General features: G+C 48.0%; 9 non-coding genes across 9 annotated transcripts; all 9 read right to left on the bottom strand.

Annotated features, from left to right (window-relative positions):
* Nucleotides 1-736: 736 nt before the first annotated feature.
* LOC142654447 (U2 spliceosomal RNA) lies at nucleotides 737-926 on the bottom strand. Its single transcript, XR_012849052.1, has one exon. It is a non-coding gene; the product is annotated as a U2 spliceosomal RNA (small nuclear RNA).
* Nucleotides 927-2,160: 1,234 nt separating this feature from the next.
* Nucleotides 2,161-2,351, bottom strand: LOC142653238 (U2 spliceosomal RNA). The gene has a single exon (XR_012848176.1). It is a non-coding gene; the product is annotated as a U2 spliceosomal RNA (small nuclear RNA).
* Nucleotides 2,352-3,581: 1,230 nt separating this feature from the next.
* Nucleotides 3,582-3,772, bottom strand: LOC142653237 (U2 spliceosomal RNA). Its single transcript, XR_012848175.1, has one exon. It is a non-coding gene; the product is annotated as a U2 spliceosomal RNA (small nuclear RNA).
* Nucleotides 3,773-5,000: 1,228 nt separating this feature from the next.
* LOC142653236 (U2 spliceosomal RNA) lies at nucleotides 5,001-5,191 on the bottom strand. The gene has a single exon (XR_012848174.1). It is a non-coding gene; the product is annotated as a U2 spliceosomal RNA (small nuclear RNA).
* Nucleotides 5,192-6,421: 1,230 nt separating this feature from the next.
* Nucleotides 6,422-6,612, bottom strand: LOC142653235 (U2 spliceosomal RNA). Its single transcript, XR_012848173.1, has one exon. It is a non-coding gene; the product is annotated as a U2 spliceosomal RNA (small nuclear RNA).
* Nucleotides 6,613-7,840: 1,228 nt separating this feature from the next.
* On the bottom strand, nucleotides 7,841-8,031 carry LOC142653234 (U2 spliceosomal RNA). Its single transcript, XR_012848172.1, has one exon. It is a non-coding gene; the product is annotated as a U2 spliceosomal RNA (small nuclear RNA).
* Nucleotides 8,032-9,265: 1,234 nt separating this feature from the next.
* LOC142653653 (U2 spliceosomal RNA) lies at nucleotides 9,266-9,456 on the bottom strand. The gene has a single exon (XR_012848577.1). It is a non-coding gene; the product is annotated as a U2 spliceosomal RNA (small nuclear RNA).
* Nucleotides 9,457-10,684: 1,228 nt separating this feature from the next.
* LOC142653233 (U2 spliceosomal RNA) lies at nucleotides 10,685-10,875 on the bottom strand. Its single transcript, XR_012848171.1, has one exon. It is a non-coding gene; the product is annotated as a U2 spliceosomal RNA (small nuclear RNA).
* Nucleotides 10,876-12,109: 1,234 nt separating this feature from the next.
* LOC142653652 (U2 spliceosomal RNA) lies at nucleotides 12,110-12,300 on the bottom strand. Its single transcript, XR_012848576.1, has one exon. It is a non-coding gene; the product is annotated as a U2 spliceosomal RNA (small nuclear RNA).
* Between the last annotated feature and the right edge of the window lie 2,123 nt (nucleotides 12,301-14,423).

The following is a 14,423-nucleotide window of genomic DNA, read 5'->3' as shown; positions in this document are numbered from 1 at the left end:
ACAAGATTTATTGTTAATCTATAGTAACCGTGTTAGACTAATAGAACTAATGTGTGTTACTTACAAGAGCAGGAGGTCTCAGATATCCATTGTGGGAAAAAAAAAACATGTGAAGAGGTTTTGTCATTGATTGACAGGAGCACATGGTGACATTTTGACGTTGTAGCTCATAAGTTTTGGCTAGTAAGGGGTTAATGCTGCATTCTCTGTTATCTGTGGTATAGCTGTGTCTACAGAAACTGCACATTTAGTGCAAAATAAGATGCCTTGGTCTAGGGGATCTAGCCAGAACGTAATCTCGAACGAATATTCGAATACATGGCTAAGCAATTTTATGTTCAAAAGAAGGGAATTGTCAAAAATATTTTAATTATCTTTATTTGTGTGAACATATATTGCTTTAAATGGACAGTTGAGTTGTCACTAAAGCTCAAAGATCTGCTAACAACAGCCTACAGGGGGGATGAGTATTCTATTCTAAGGCTTCGGCCACATGACCTAATGACCTTGTAATCAGCTGATACAAGGGCTGACATGACAAAACCCAAAAACACTTGCAATCCATTTAAACTAAATATATATATTAAGATAAGCTTGGAACTCTGTATTTTACCATATGTGGTATGTATATGTGTAAGCATGAGGGTAACACCTTCTCTCTCACTTCATTATAAATAAAGATGCATCTGCCCCCCATGGCAGAGACTGTTTTGAACACCAACCCATGCGTGTCATTGTGTCTCTGGCCGGCCACTCTCTGAACCTCCAGGAGAGAGAAGATCATCAATTTGAAACTCATAGACAAATGCAGAAAATGTCCGAAGTTAACTGACATACTAAATTCTGCAGCGACAGGGACGTATCAGATATTAAACTGATAAGAACAGATACTACACTTGATCTTAGCCAAAAGGCCGAGAAGCGATAACCCGAACGGGCCGCGCGTTGCCCGAGCCTGCCCGATACTGCTGTTCAGCCCTTGCAGCGATTCAGCCTACTTCTAGGCAATTCCATGGGGCCCTGCAGGCTCACACACTCACAGCTACACGGGAGGTGAATAAAGGCCGGAGAGGAAGCCAGACAGGATTTGCTTCTTTTGCTTGCACCACAATGCAGTGCTGAAAGAGGAGGAATCTACATAAAAACGCCTTCCTGGCAACGCCCAAATGCCCTGCTGCCATGCAGATAAACACTGGCAGCGGCAGCAAGTGCATGCCCACAGCCACCCCTTGTTCCTTCACACCTTGTATCAGCTGTAATCCAGTCCAGTCCAGTGCTGCCTGCTGAGCAGCACTGACCAACACTGCCTGGGCCCAGGCTTTTATCTCTGAGGCCCCATTATGATGTCAGAAAGCTGGCTCTGGCTCCTCAGGGCTCCACTATGACACGTGCAAAGTTCCGTCTGAACTTTATATAAGACGGTGCGGCTCAGTCAGTCACTCAGTGTTGCCTGAGAGGGCAACACTGCAACAGCCGGCCGCCAGGCTGTCTTTTTTTGCACAGCTAGTTGCCTCCAGGAGGCCACAAGAGGGAGACAAGGGACTGCAAAATGGAAAATAAGCATCCACCAACTTTACAGACAACTTCTCCTTGCTCCTACAACCTCCATCCTTGCACAGTTTGTTATTCTTCTAGGTAACATAGTAACAAATCCAAATTGCTGCTCTCTTTGTAGGCAAGCAAGGCTTTGTTGCAACTGCAATTCTTACTCCTTCTTGAAATGTAGGGACGACAGTACATTCCATCACATCCATCTAGTGTACACAGGTAGGTCCATTGTGGCGGGCGGGCGGGCGGCTTTAATGGCTGTTTGCTGTTCCCCTACTCCACTCCACTATTTGACTGTGGTGCTGCATCAATCAGTGGCTGGCTCAGGTGCAGCTCTTTAACTTACCTAAAAGGGAGGGCGGAGAGAAGACAAGGAAGGTCAATGAGCTGTTCCAATGTGAAATGCCGGAAACACAGACACACAGACGACACAAAACAAGAGGTGGCAATGTATTCATTAATTGCATTTAATCAATTAGCTCATTATCACTCATGCATTGTCCAACAGGTGTTGAAATAATGGGATTAAAAGGGGAGATCCCTTCAGAAAGACAGAAACAATGGCAAACACAAAAAACACTTTTGGAATCTGATTTTAGTCAACACATAAGGAAAGGGTGCACCGGTCCTGGAAATACTGCAATACCAGGTCAATGCGTGGAGTGGACAGAGCAAGCTCTATTTCCATCTCCCTGTTCTAAAAATCCATTTAATATATGGTCCCCAGATAGGGGACGTATCAGATATTAAACTGATAAGAACAGATACTACACTTGATCTTAGCCAAAAGGCCGAGAAGCGATAACCCGAACGGGCCGCGCGTTGCCCGAGCCTGCCCGATACTGCTGTTCAGCCCTTGCAGCGATTCAGCCTACTTCTAGGCAATTCCATGGGGCCCTGCAGGCTCACACACTCACAGCTACACGGGAGGTGAATAAAGGCCGGAGAGGAAGCCAGACAGGATTTGCTTCTTTTGCTTGCACCACAATGCAGTGCTGAAAGAGGAGGAATCTACATAACAACGCCTTCCTGGCAACGCCCAAATGCCCTGCTGCCATGCAGATAAACACTGGCAGCGGCAGCAAGTGCATGCCCACAGCCACCCCTTGTTCCTTCACACCTTGTATCAGCTGTAATCCAGTCCAGTCCAGTGCTGCCTGCTGAGCAGCACTGACCAACACTGCCTGGGCCCAGGCTTTTATCTCTGAGGCCCCATTATGATGTCAGAAAGCTGGCTCTGGCTCCTCAGGGCTCCATTATGACACGTGCAAAGTTCCGTCTGAACTTTATATAAGACGGTGCGGCTCAGTCAGTCACTCAGTGTTGCCTGAGAGGGCAACACTGCAACAGCCGGCCGCCAGGCTGTCTTTTTTTGCACAGCTAGTTGCCTCCAGGAGGCCACAAGAGGGAGACAAGGGACTGCAAAATGGAAAATAAGCATCCACCAACTTTACAGACAACTTCTCCTTGCTCCTACAACCTCCATCCTTGCACAGTTTGTTATTCTTCTAGGTAACATAGTAACAAATCCAAATTGCTGCTCTCTTTGTAGGCAAGCAAGGCTTTGTTGCAACTGCAATTCTTACTCCTTCTTGAAATGTAGGGACGACAGTACATTCCATCACATCCATCTAGTGTACACAGGTAGGTCCATTGTGGCGGGCGGGCGGCTTTAATGGCTGTTTGCTGTTCCCCTACTCCACTCCACTATTTGACTGTGGTGCTGCATCAATCAGTGGCTGGCTCAGGTGCAGCTCTTTAACTTACCTAAAAGGGAGGGCGGAGAGAAGACAAGGAAGGTGAATGAGCTGTTCCAATGTGAAATGCCGGAAACACAGACACACAGACGACACAAAACAAGAGGTGGCAATGTATTCATTAATTGCATTTAATCAATTAGCTCATTATCACTCATGCATTGTCCAACAGGTGTTGAAATAATGGGATTAAAAGGGGAGATCCCTTCAGAAAGACAGAAACAATGGCAAACACAAAAAACACTTTTGGAATCTGATTTTAGTCAACACATAAGGAAAGGGTGCACCGGTCCTGGAAATACTGCAATACCAGGTCAATGCGTGGAGTGGACAGAGCAAGCTCTATTTCCATCTCCCTGTTCTAAAAATCCATTTAATATATGGTCCCCAGATAGGGGACGTATCAGATATTAAACTGATAAGAACAGATACTACACTTGATCTTAGCCAAAAGGCCGAGAAGCGATAACCCGAACGGGCCGCGCGTTGCCCGATACTGCTGTTCAGCCCTTGCAGCGATTCAGCCTACTTCTAGGCAATTCCATGGGGCCCTGCAGGCTCACACACTCACAGCTACACGGGAGGTGAATAAAGGCCGGAGAGGAAGCCAGACAGGATTTGCTTCTTTTGCTTGCACCACAATGCAGTGCTGAAAGAGGAGGAATCTACATAAAAACGCCTTCCTGGCAACGCCCAAATGTCCTGATGCCATGCAGATAAACACTGGCAGCGGCAGCAAGTGCATGCCCACAGCCACCCCTTGTTCCTTCACACCTTGTATCAGCTGTAATCCAGTCCAGTCCAGTGCTGCCTGCTCAGCAGCACTGACCAACACTGCCTGGGCCCAGGCTTTTATCTCTGAGGCCCCATTATGATGTCAGAAAGCTGGCTCTGGCTCCTCAGGGCTCCACTATGACACGTGCAAAGTTCCGTCTGAACTTTATATAAGACGGTGCGGCTCAGTCAGTCACTCAGTGTTGCCTGAGAGGGCAACACTGCAACAGCCGGCCGCCAGGCTGTCTTTTTTTGCACAGCTAGTTGCCTCCAGGAGGCCACAAGAGGGAGACAAGGGACTGCAAAATGGAAAATAAGCATCCACCAACTTTACAGACAACTTCTCCTTGCTCCTACAACCTCCATCCTTGCACAGTTTGTTATTCTTCTAGGTAACACAGTAACAAATCCAAATTGCTGCTCTCTTTGTAGGCAAGCAAGGCTTTGTTGCAACTGCAATTCTTACTCCTTCTTGAAATGTAGGGACGACAGTACATTCCATCACATCCATCTAGTGTACACAGGTAGGTCCATTGTGGCGGGCGGGCGGGCGGGCGGCTTTAATGGCTGTTTGCTGTTCCCCTACTCCACTCCACTATTTGACTGTGGTGCTGCCTCAATCAGTGGCTGGCTCAGGTGCAGCTCTTTAACTTACCTAAAAGGGAGGGCGGAGAGAAGACAAGGAAGGTGAATGAGCTGTTCCAATGTGAAATGCCGGAAACACAGACACACAGACGACACAAAACAAGAGGTGGCAATGTATTCATTAATTGCATTTAATCAATTAGCTCATTATCACTCATGCATTGTCCAACAGGTGTTGAAATAATGGGATTAAAAGGGGAGATCCCTTCAGAAAGACAGAAACAATGGCAAACACAAAAAACACTTTTGGAATCTGATTTTAGTCAACACATAAGGAAAGGGTGCACCGGTCCTGGAAATACTGCAATACCAGGTCAATGCGTGGAGTGGACAGAGCAAGCTCTATTTCCATCTCCCTGTTCTAAAAATCCATTTAATATATGGTCCCCAGATAGGGGACGTATCAGATATTAAACTGATAAGAACAGATACTACACTTGATCTTAGCCAAAAGGCCGAGAAGCGATAACCCGAACGGGCCGCGCGTTGCCCGAGCCTGCCCGATACTGCTGTTCAGCCCTTGCAGCGATTCAGCCTACTTCTATGCAATTTCATGGGGCCCTGCAGGCTCACACACTCACAGCTACACGGGAGGTGAATAAAGGCCGGAGAGGAAGCCAGACAGGATTTGCTTCTTTTGCTTGCACCACAATGCAGTGCTGAAAGAGGAGGAATCTACATAAAAACGCCTTCCTGGCAACGCCCAAATGCCCTGCTGCCATGCAGATAAACACTGGCAGCGGCAGCAAGTGCATGCCCACAGCCACCCCTTGTTCCTTCACACCTTGTATCAGCTGTAATCCAGTCCAGTCCAGTGCTGCCTGCTGAGCAGCACTGACCAACACTGCCTGGGCCCAGGCTTTTATCTCTGAGGCCCCATTATGATGTCAGAAAGCTGGCTCTGGCTCCTCAGGGCTCCATTATGACACGTGCAAAGTTCCGTCTGAACTTTATATAAGACGGTGCGGCTCAGTCAGTCACTCAGTGTTGCCTGAGAGGGCAACACTGCAACAGCCGGCCGCCAGGCTGTCTTTTTTTGCACAGCTAGTTGCCTCCAGGAGGCCACAAGAGGGAGACAAGGGACTGCAAAATGGAAAATAAGCATCCACCAACTTTACAGACAACTTCTCCTTGCTCCTACAACCTCCATCCTTGCACAGTTTGTTATTCTTCTAGGTAACATAGTAACAAATCCAAATTGCTGCTCTCTTTGTAGGCAAGCAAGGCTTTGTTGCAACTGCAATTCTTACTCCTTCTTGAAATGTAGGGACGACAGTACATTCCATCACATCCATCTAGTGTACACAGGTAGGTCCATTGTGGCGGGCGGGCGGCTTTAATGGCTGTTTGCTGTTCCCCTACTCCACTCCACTATTTGACTGTGGTGCTGCATCAATCAGTGGCTGGCTCAGGTGCAGCTCTTTAACTTACCTAAAAGGGAGGGCGGAGAGAAGACAAGGAAGGTGAATGAGCTGTTCCAATGTGAAATGCCGGAAACACAGACACACAGACGACACAAAACAAGAGGTGGCAATGTATTCATTAATTGCATTTAATCAATTAGCTCATTATCACTCATGCATTGTCCAACAGGTGTTGAAATAATGGGATTAAAAGGGGAGATCCCTTCAGAAAGACAGAAACAATGGCAAACACAAAAAACACTTTTGGAATCTGATTTTAGTCAACACATAAGGAAAGGGTGCACCGGTCCTGGAAATACTGCAATACCAGGTCAATGCGTGGAGTGGACAGAGCAAGCTCTATTTCCATCTCCCTGTTCTAAAAATCCATTTAATATATGGTCCCCAGATAGGGGACGTATCAGATATTAAACTGATAAGAACAGATACTACACTTGATCTTAGCCAAAAGGCCGAGAAGCGATAACCCGAACGGGCCGCGCGTTGCCCGATACTGCTGTTCAGCCCTTGCAGCGATTCAGCCTACTTCTAGGCAATTCCATGGGGCCCTGCAGGCTCACACACTCACAGCTACACGGGAGGTGAATAAAGGCCGGAGAGGAAGCCAGACAGGATTTGCTTCTTTTGCTTGCACCACAATGCAGTGCTGAAAGAGGAGGAATCTACATAAAAACGCCTTCCTGGCAACGCCCAAATGTCCTGCTGCCATGCAGATAAACACTGGCAGCGGCAGCAAGTGCATGCCCACAGCCACCCCTTGTTCCTTCACACCTTGTATCAGCTGTAATCCAGTCCAGTCCAGTGCTGCCTGCTGAGCAGCACTGACCAACACTGCCTGGGCCCAGGCTTTTATCTCTGAGGCCCCATTATGATGTCAGAAAGCTGGCTCTGGCTCCTCAGGGCTCCACTATGACACGTGCAAAGTTCCGTCTGAACTTTATATAAGACGGTGCGGCTCAGTCAGTCACTCAGTGTTGCCTGAGAGGGCAACACTGCAACAGCCGGCCGCCAGGCTGTCTTTTTTTGCACAGCTAGTTGCCTCCAGGAGGCCACAAGAGGGAGACAAGGGACTGCAAAATGGAAAATAAGCATCCACCAACTTTACAGACAACTTCTCCTTGCTCCTACAACCTCCATCCTTGCACAGTTTGTTATTCTTCTAGGTAACATAGTAACAAATCCAAATTGCTGCTCTCTTTGTAGGCAAGCAAGGCTTTGTTGCAACTGCAATTCTTACTCCTTCTTGAAATGTAGGGACGACAGTACATTCCATCACATCCATCTAGTGTACACAGGTAGGTCCATTGTGGCGGGCGGGCGGGCGGGCGGCTTTAATGGCTGTTTGCTGTTCCCCTACTCCACTCCACTATTTGACTGTGGTGCTGCCTCAATCAGTGGCTGGCTCAGGTGCAGCTCTTTAACTTACCTAAAAGGGAGGGCGGAGAGAAGACAAGGAAGGTGAATGAGCTGTTCCAATGTGAAATGCCGGAAACACAGACACACAGACGACACAAAACAAGAGGTGGCAATGTATTCATTAATTGCATTTAATCAATTAGCTCATTATCACTCATGCATTGTCCAACAGGTGTTGAAATAATGGGATTAAAAGGGGAGATCCCTTCAGAAAGACAGAAACAATGGCAAACACAAAAAACACTTTTGGAATCTGATTTTAGTCAACACATAAGGAAAGGGTGCACCGGTCCTGGAAATACTGCAATACCAGGTCAATGCGTGGAGTGGACAGAGCAAGCTCTATTTCCATCTCCCTGTTCTAAAAATCCATTTAATATATGGTCCCCAGATAGGGGACGTATCAGATATTAAACTGATAAGAACAGATACTACACTTGATCTTAGCCAAAAGGCCGAGAAGCGATAACCCGAACGGGCCGCGCGTTGCCCGAGCCTGCCCGATACTGCTGTTCAGCCCTTGCAGCGATTCAGCCTACTTCTAGGCAATTCCATGGGGCCCTGCAGGCTCACACACTCACAGCTACACGGGAGGTGAATAAAGGCCGGAGAGGAAGCCAGACAGGATTTGCTTCTTTTGCTTGCACCACAATGCAGTGCTGAAAGAGGAGGAATCTACATAAAAACGCCTTCCTGGCAACGCCCAAATGCCCTGCTGCCATGCAGACAAACACTGGCAGCGGCAGCAAGTGCATGCCCACAGCCACCCCTTGTTCCTTCACACCTTGTATCAGCTGTAATCCAGTCCAGTCCAGTGCTGCCTGCTGAGCAGCAGTGACCAACACTGCCTGGGCCCAGGCTTTTATCTCTGAGGCCCCATTATGATGTCAGAAAGCTGGCTCTGGCTCCTCAGGGCTCCACTATGACACGTGCAAAGTTCCGTCTGAACTTTATATAAGACGGTGCGGCTCAGTCAGTCACTCAGTGTTGCCTGAGAGGGCAACACTGCAACAGCCGGCCGCCAGGCTGTCTTTTTTTGCACAGCTAGTTGCCTCCAGGAGGCCACAAGAGGGAGACAAGGGACTGCAAAATGGAAAATAAGCATCCACCAACTTTACAGACAACTTCTCCTTGCTCCTACAACCTCCATCCTTGCACAGTTTGTTATTCTTCTAGGTAACATAGTAACAAATCCAAATTGCTGCTCTCTTTGTAGGCAAGCCAGGCTTTGTTGCAACTGCAATTCTTACTCCTTCTTGAAATGTAGGGACGACAGTACATTCCATCACATTCATCTAGTGTACACAGGTAGGTCCATTGTGGCGGGCGGGCGGGCGGCTTTAATGGCTGTTTGCTGTTCCCCTACTCCACTCCACTATTTGACTGTGGTGCTGCATCAATCAGTGGCTGGCTCAGGTGCAGCTCTTTAACTTACCTAAAAGGGAGGGCGGAGAGAAGACAAGGAAGGTGAATGAGCTGTTCCAATGTGAAATGGCAGAAACACAGACACACAGACGACACAAAACAAGAGGTGGCAATGTATTCATTAATTGCATTTAATCAATTAGCTCATTATCACTCATGCATTGTCCAACAGGTGTTGAAATAATGGGATTAAAAGGGGAGATCCCTTCAGAAAGACAGAAACAATGGCAAACACAAAAAACACTTTTGGAATCTGATTTTAGTCAACACATAAGGAAAGGGTGCACCGGTCCTGGAAATACTGCAATACCAGGTCAATGTGTGGAGTGGACAGAGCAAGCTCTATTTCCATCTCCCTGTTCTAAAAATCCATTTAATATATGGTCCCCAGATAGGGGACGTATCAGATATTAAACTGATAAGAACAGATACTACACTTGATCTTAGCCAAAAGGCCGAGAAGCGATAACCCGAACGGGCCGCGCGTTGCCCGATACTGCTGTTCAGCCCTTGCAGCGATTCAGCCTACTTCTAGGCAATTCCATGGGGCCCTGCAGGCTCACACACTCACAGCTACACGGGAGGTGAATAAAGGCCGGAGAGGAAGCCAGACAGGATTTGCTTCTTTTGCTTGCACCACAATGCAGTGCTGAAAGAGGAGGAATCTACATAAAAACGCCTTCCTGGCAACGCCCAAATGTCCTGCTGCCATGCAGATAAACACTGGCAGCGGCAGCAAGTGCATGCCCACAGCCACCCCTTGTTCCTTCACACCTTGTATCAGCTGTAATCCAGTCCAGTCCAGTGCTGCCTGCTGAGCAGCACTGACCAACACTGCCTGGGCCCAGGCTTTTATCTCTGAGGCCCCATTATGATGTCAGAAAGCTGGCTCTGGCTCCTCAGGGCTCCACTATGACACGTGCAAAGTTCCGTCTGAACTTTATATAAGACGGTGCGGCTCAGTCAGTCACTCAGTGTTGCCTGAGAGGGCAACACTGCAACAGCCGGCCGCCAGGCTGTCTTTTTTTGCACAGCTAGTTGCCTCCAGGAGGCCACAAGAGGGAGACAAGGGACTGCAAAATGGAAAATAAGCATCCACCAACTTTACAGACAACTTCTCCTTGCTCCTACAACCTCCATCCTTGCACAGTTTGTTATTCTTCTAGGTAACATAGTAACAAATCCAAATTGCTGCTCTCTTTGTAGGCAAGCAAGGCTTTGTTGCAACTGCAATTCTTACTCCTTCTTGAAATGTAGGGACGACAGTACATTCCATCACATCCATCTAGTGTACACAGGTAGGTCCATTGTGGCGGGCGGGCGGGCGGGCGGCTTTAATGGCTGTTTGCTGTTCCCCTACTCCACTCCACTATTTGACTGTGGTGCTGCCTCAATCAGTGGCTGGCTCAGGTGCAGCTCTTTAACTTACCTAAAAGGGAGGGCGGAGAGAAGACAAGGAAGGTGAATGAGCTGTTCCAATGTGAAATGCCGGAAACACAGACACACAGACGACACAAAACAAGAGGTGGCAATGTATTCATTAATTGCATTTAATCAATTAGCTCATTATCACTCATGCATTGTCCAACAGGTGTTGAAATAATGGGATTAAAAGGGGAGATCCCTTCAGAAAGACAGAAACAATGGCAAACACAAAAAACACTTTTGGAATCTGATTTTAGTCAACACATAAGGAAAGGGTGCACCGGTCCTGGAAATACTGCAATACCAGGTCAATGCGTGGAGTGGACAGAGCAAGCTCTATTTCCATCTCCCTGTTCTAAAAATCCATTTAATATATGGTCCCCAGATAGGGGACGTATCAGATATTAAACTGATAAGAACAGATACTACACTTGATCTTAGCCAAAAGGCCGAGAAGCGATAACCCGAACGGGCCGCGCGTTGCCCGAGCCTGCCCGATACTGCTGTTCAGCCCTTGCAGCGATTCAGCCTACTTCTAGGCAATTCCATGGGGCCCTGCAGGCTCACACACTCACAGCTACACGGGAGGTGAATAAAGGCCGGAGAGGAAGCCAGACAGGATTTGCTTCTTTTGCTTGCACCACAATGCAGTGCTGAAAGAGGAGGAATCTACATAAAAACGCCTTCCTGGCAACGCCCAAATGCCCTGCTGCCATGCAGACAAACACTGGCAGCGGCAGCAAGTGCATGCCCACAGCCACCCCTTGTTCCTTCACACCTTGTATCAGCTGTAATCCAGTCCAGTCCAGTGCTGCCTGCTGAGCAGCAGTGACCAACACTGCCTGGGCCCAGGCTTTTATCTCTGAGGCCCCATTATGATGTCAGAAAGCTGGCTCTGGCTCCTCAGGGCTCCACTATGACACGTGCAAAGTTCCGTCTGAACTTTATATAAGACGGTGCGGCTCAGTCAGTCACTCAGTGTTGCCTGAGAGGGCAACACTGCAACAGCCGGCCGCCAGGCTGTCTTTTTTTGCACAGCTAGTTGCCTCCAGGAGGCCACAAGAGGGAGACAAGGGACTGCAAAATGGAAAATAAGCATCCACCAACTTTACAGACAACTTCTCCTTGCTCCTACAACCTCCATCCTTGCACAGTTTGTTATTCTTCTAGGTAACATAGTAACAAATCCAAATTGCTGCTCTCTTTGTAGGCAAGCAAGGCTTTGTTGCAACTGCAATTCTTACTCCTTCTTGAAATGTAGGGACGACAGTACATTCCATCACATCCATCTAGTGTACACAGGTAGGTCCATTGTGGCGGGCGGGCGGGCGGCTTTAATGGCTGTTTGCTGTTCCCCTACTCCACTCCACTATTTGACTGTGGTGCTGCATCAATCAGTGGCTGGCTCAGGTGCAGCTCTTTAACTTACCTAAAAGGGAGGGCGGAGAGAAGACAAGGAAGGTGAATGAGCTGTTCCAATGTGAAATGGCAGAAACACAGACACACAGACGACACAAAACAAGAGGTGGCAATGTATTCATTAATTGCATTTAATCAATTAGCTCATTATCACTCATGCATTGTCCAACAGGTGTTGAAATAATGGGATTAAAAGGGGAGATCCCTTCAGAAAGACAGAAACAATGGCAAACACAAAAAACACTTTTGGAATCTGATTTTAGTCAACACATAAGGAAAGGGTGCACCGGTCCTGGAAATACTGCAATACCAGGTCAATGTGTGGAGTGGACAGAGCAAGCTCTATTTCCATCTCCCTGTTCTAAAAATCCATTTAATATATGGTCCCCAGATAGGGGACGTATCAGATATTAAACTGATAAGAACAGATACTACACTTGATCTTAGCCAAAAGGCCGAGAAGCGATAACCCGAACGGGCCGCGCGTTGCCCGAGCCTGCCCGATACTGCTGTTCAGCCCTTGCAGCGATTCAGCCTACTTCTAGGCAATTCCATGGGGCCCTGCAGGCTCACACACTCACAGCTACACGGGAGGTGAATAAAGGCCGGAGAGGAAGCCAGACATGACCTGCCTAGGTAGAGTCGTGTGTTAACCTTAAACCATACTATCCCCCACCCCCATTTAGTAACGACACATGACACCGAGGTTGGATGTGAAATGGCCACAGCAGCCGTTTATTAATTTCACAGTTTTATAAAAACAATTTAAATCCGAAACATTCGGATAACTAGTTAGGAATCCACCAGAGAATTCCTCCTAATAATTCACATGACCCAACATGGGTCAGAATCATAAATAACCATTAAACGTTAACATTAACCCGAGCAGAGGAAGTCCTTGAAGCCCCTTCAGATGTTCCTTTCAAGAACACACCGAATTAGCCATCTGCAAACCACTAATTACCTCCAGCCGTAAACCAGCTCGGAAGCACCGTTCACCTCTGCAGATGGCTCCACCCACTAGAAGTCCACTTCAAGGGGATAACACCCGTTGAAGCCCTCAAGTGATATACCGACCACTAGAAGTCCACTTCAAAGGGATAACACCCGATGAAGCCTTCAAGTGACATACCTTCTACCAGAAGACCACTTCAAAGGGATAACACCCGATGAAGTCTTCAACCATGTACCTTTTTTGGGGGACGCATACCCCCGATGCGACCCCCCCACCATTTTGTACTGACTGGCCTCAAGGACTCCCCCCGCCAGCTGCCATGACAACAGAACCTACTCCGGAAAAAAGAAAAACATGTTAAATAAACACACAAAATAAAACACAACGCTCATATACGGACGTACAGAAGACCTAAGGAGTAACAAAACAAGGGTGGGAGGGTGGGAGCTTTGCTTCTTGTGTACTACTCCTCCCGCTGCTTCCGGCTCAATGCCGAGAAACAGCGGGAAGCGCAGTAACGGCCCCCCCGTCCCCCCTAGCTCCTCCCCGTCCCTCCTTCAGCTTCTTCACCTTTCCCTCACCTCTTAACATTAACCCTTTCCCTACCAGGACGGTCATGTCGGCTTCCCTCAAGCCTGCAGCTGCGTCCAGCCTCTTCTTGACCTGCCTAGGTAGAGTCGTGTGTTAACCTTAAACCATACTATCCCCCACCCCCATTTAGTAACGACACATGACACCGAGGTTGGATGTGAAATGGCCACAGCAGCCGTTTATTAATTTCACAGTTTTATAAAAACAATTTAAATCCGAAACATTCGGATAACTAGTTAGGAATCCACCAGAGAATTCCTCCTAATAATTCACATGACCCAACATGGGTCAGAATCATAAATAACCATTAAACGTTAACATTAACCCGAGCAGAGGAAGTCCTTGAAGCCCCTTCAGATGTTCCTTTCAAGAACACACCGAATTAGCCATCTGCAAACCACTAATTACCTCCAGCCGTAAACCAGCTCGGAAGCACCGTTCACCTCTGCAGATGGCTCCACCCACTAGAAGTCCACTTCAAGGGGATAACACCCGTTGAAGCCCTCAAGTGATATACCGACCACTAGAAGTCCACTTCAAAGGGATAACACCCGATGAAGCCTTCAAGTGACATACCTTCTACCAGAAGACCACTTCAAAGGGATAACACCCGATGAAGTCTTCAACCATGTACCTTTTTTGGGGGACGCATACCCCCGATGCGACCCCCCCACCATTTTGTACTGACTGGCCTCAAGGACTCCCCCCGCCACCGCGAAACAGGCCTTGACCACCTTAAGCCTGTGAGTTCCTCCACACCACCACCGCCCTTTCTATGCCTTCTGCTATAGCCAAGCTCCAAATATCAATGCCAACCTCGGTCAGATGAACCCCGTCACTCCCCCAATCCTGACTCCAAATCCCTATGCCTCACGCAAATGCCCCCGTTCTTTGCCACAAAACGGGACACCGCCCGGTTAACTTTTATCCGAGCCTTATTGACTCTCTCCACCGATCTAGCTAACCGCCAATGCTTCCTTGGGACTATGTCCCTGCTTTAAATGCGCCCCCAACGGACCCTCAAAACAAACATACACCTCCCCC

This window comes from Rhinoderma darwinii, chromosome 5 (genome assembly GCF_050947455.1).
Source record: "Rhinoderma darwinii isolate aRhiDar2 chromosome 5, aRhiDar2.hap1, whole genome shotgun sequence".
Lineage (NCBI taxonomy): Eukaryota > Metazoa > Chordata > Amphibia > Anura > Rhinodermatidae > Rhinoderma > Rhinoderma darwinii.
This window is presented reverse-complemented; position numbering and strand designations above follow the sequence as displayed.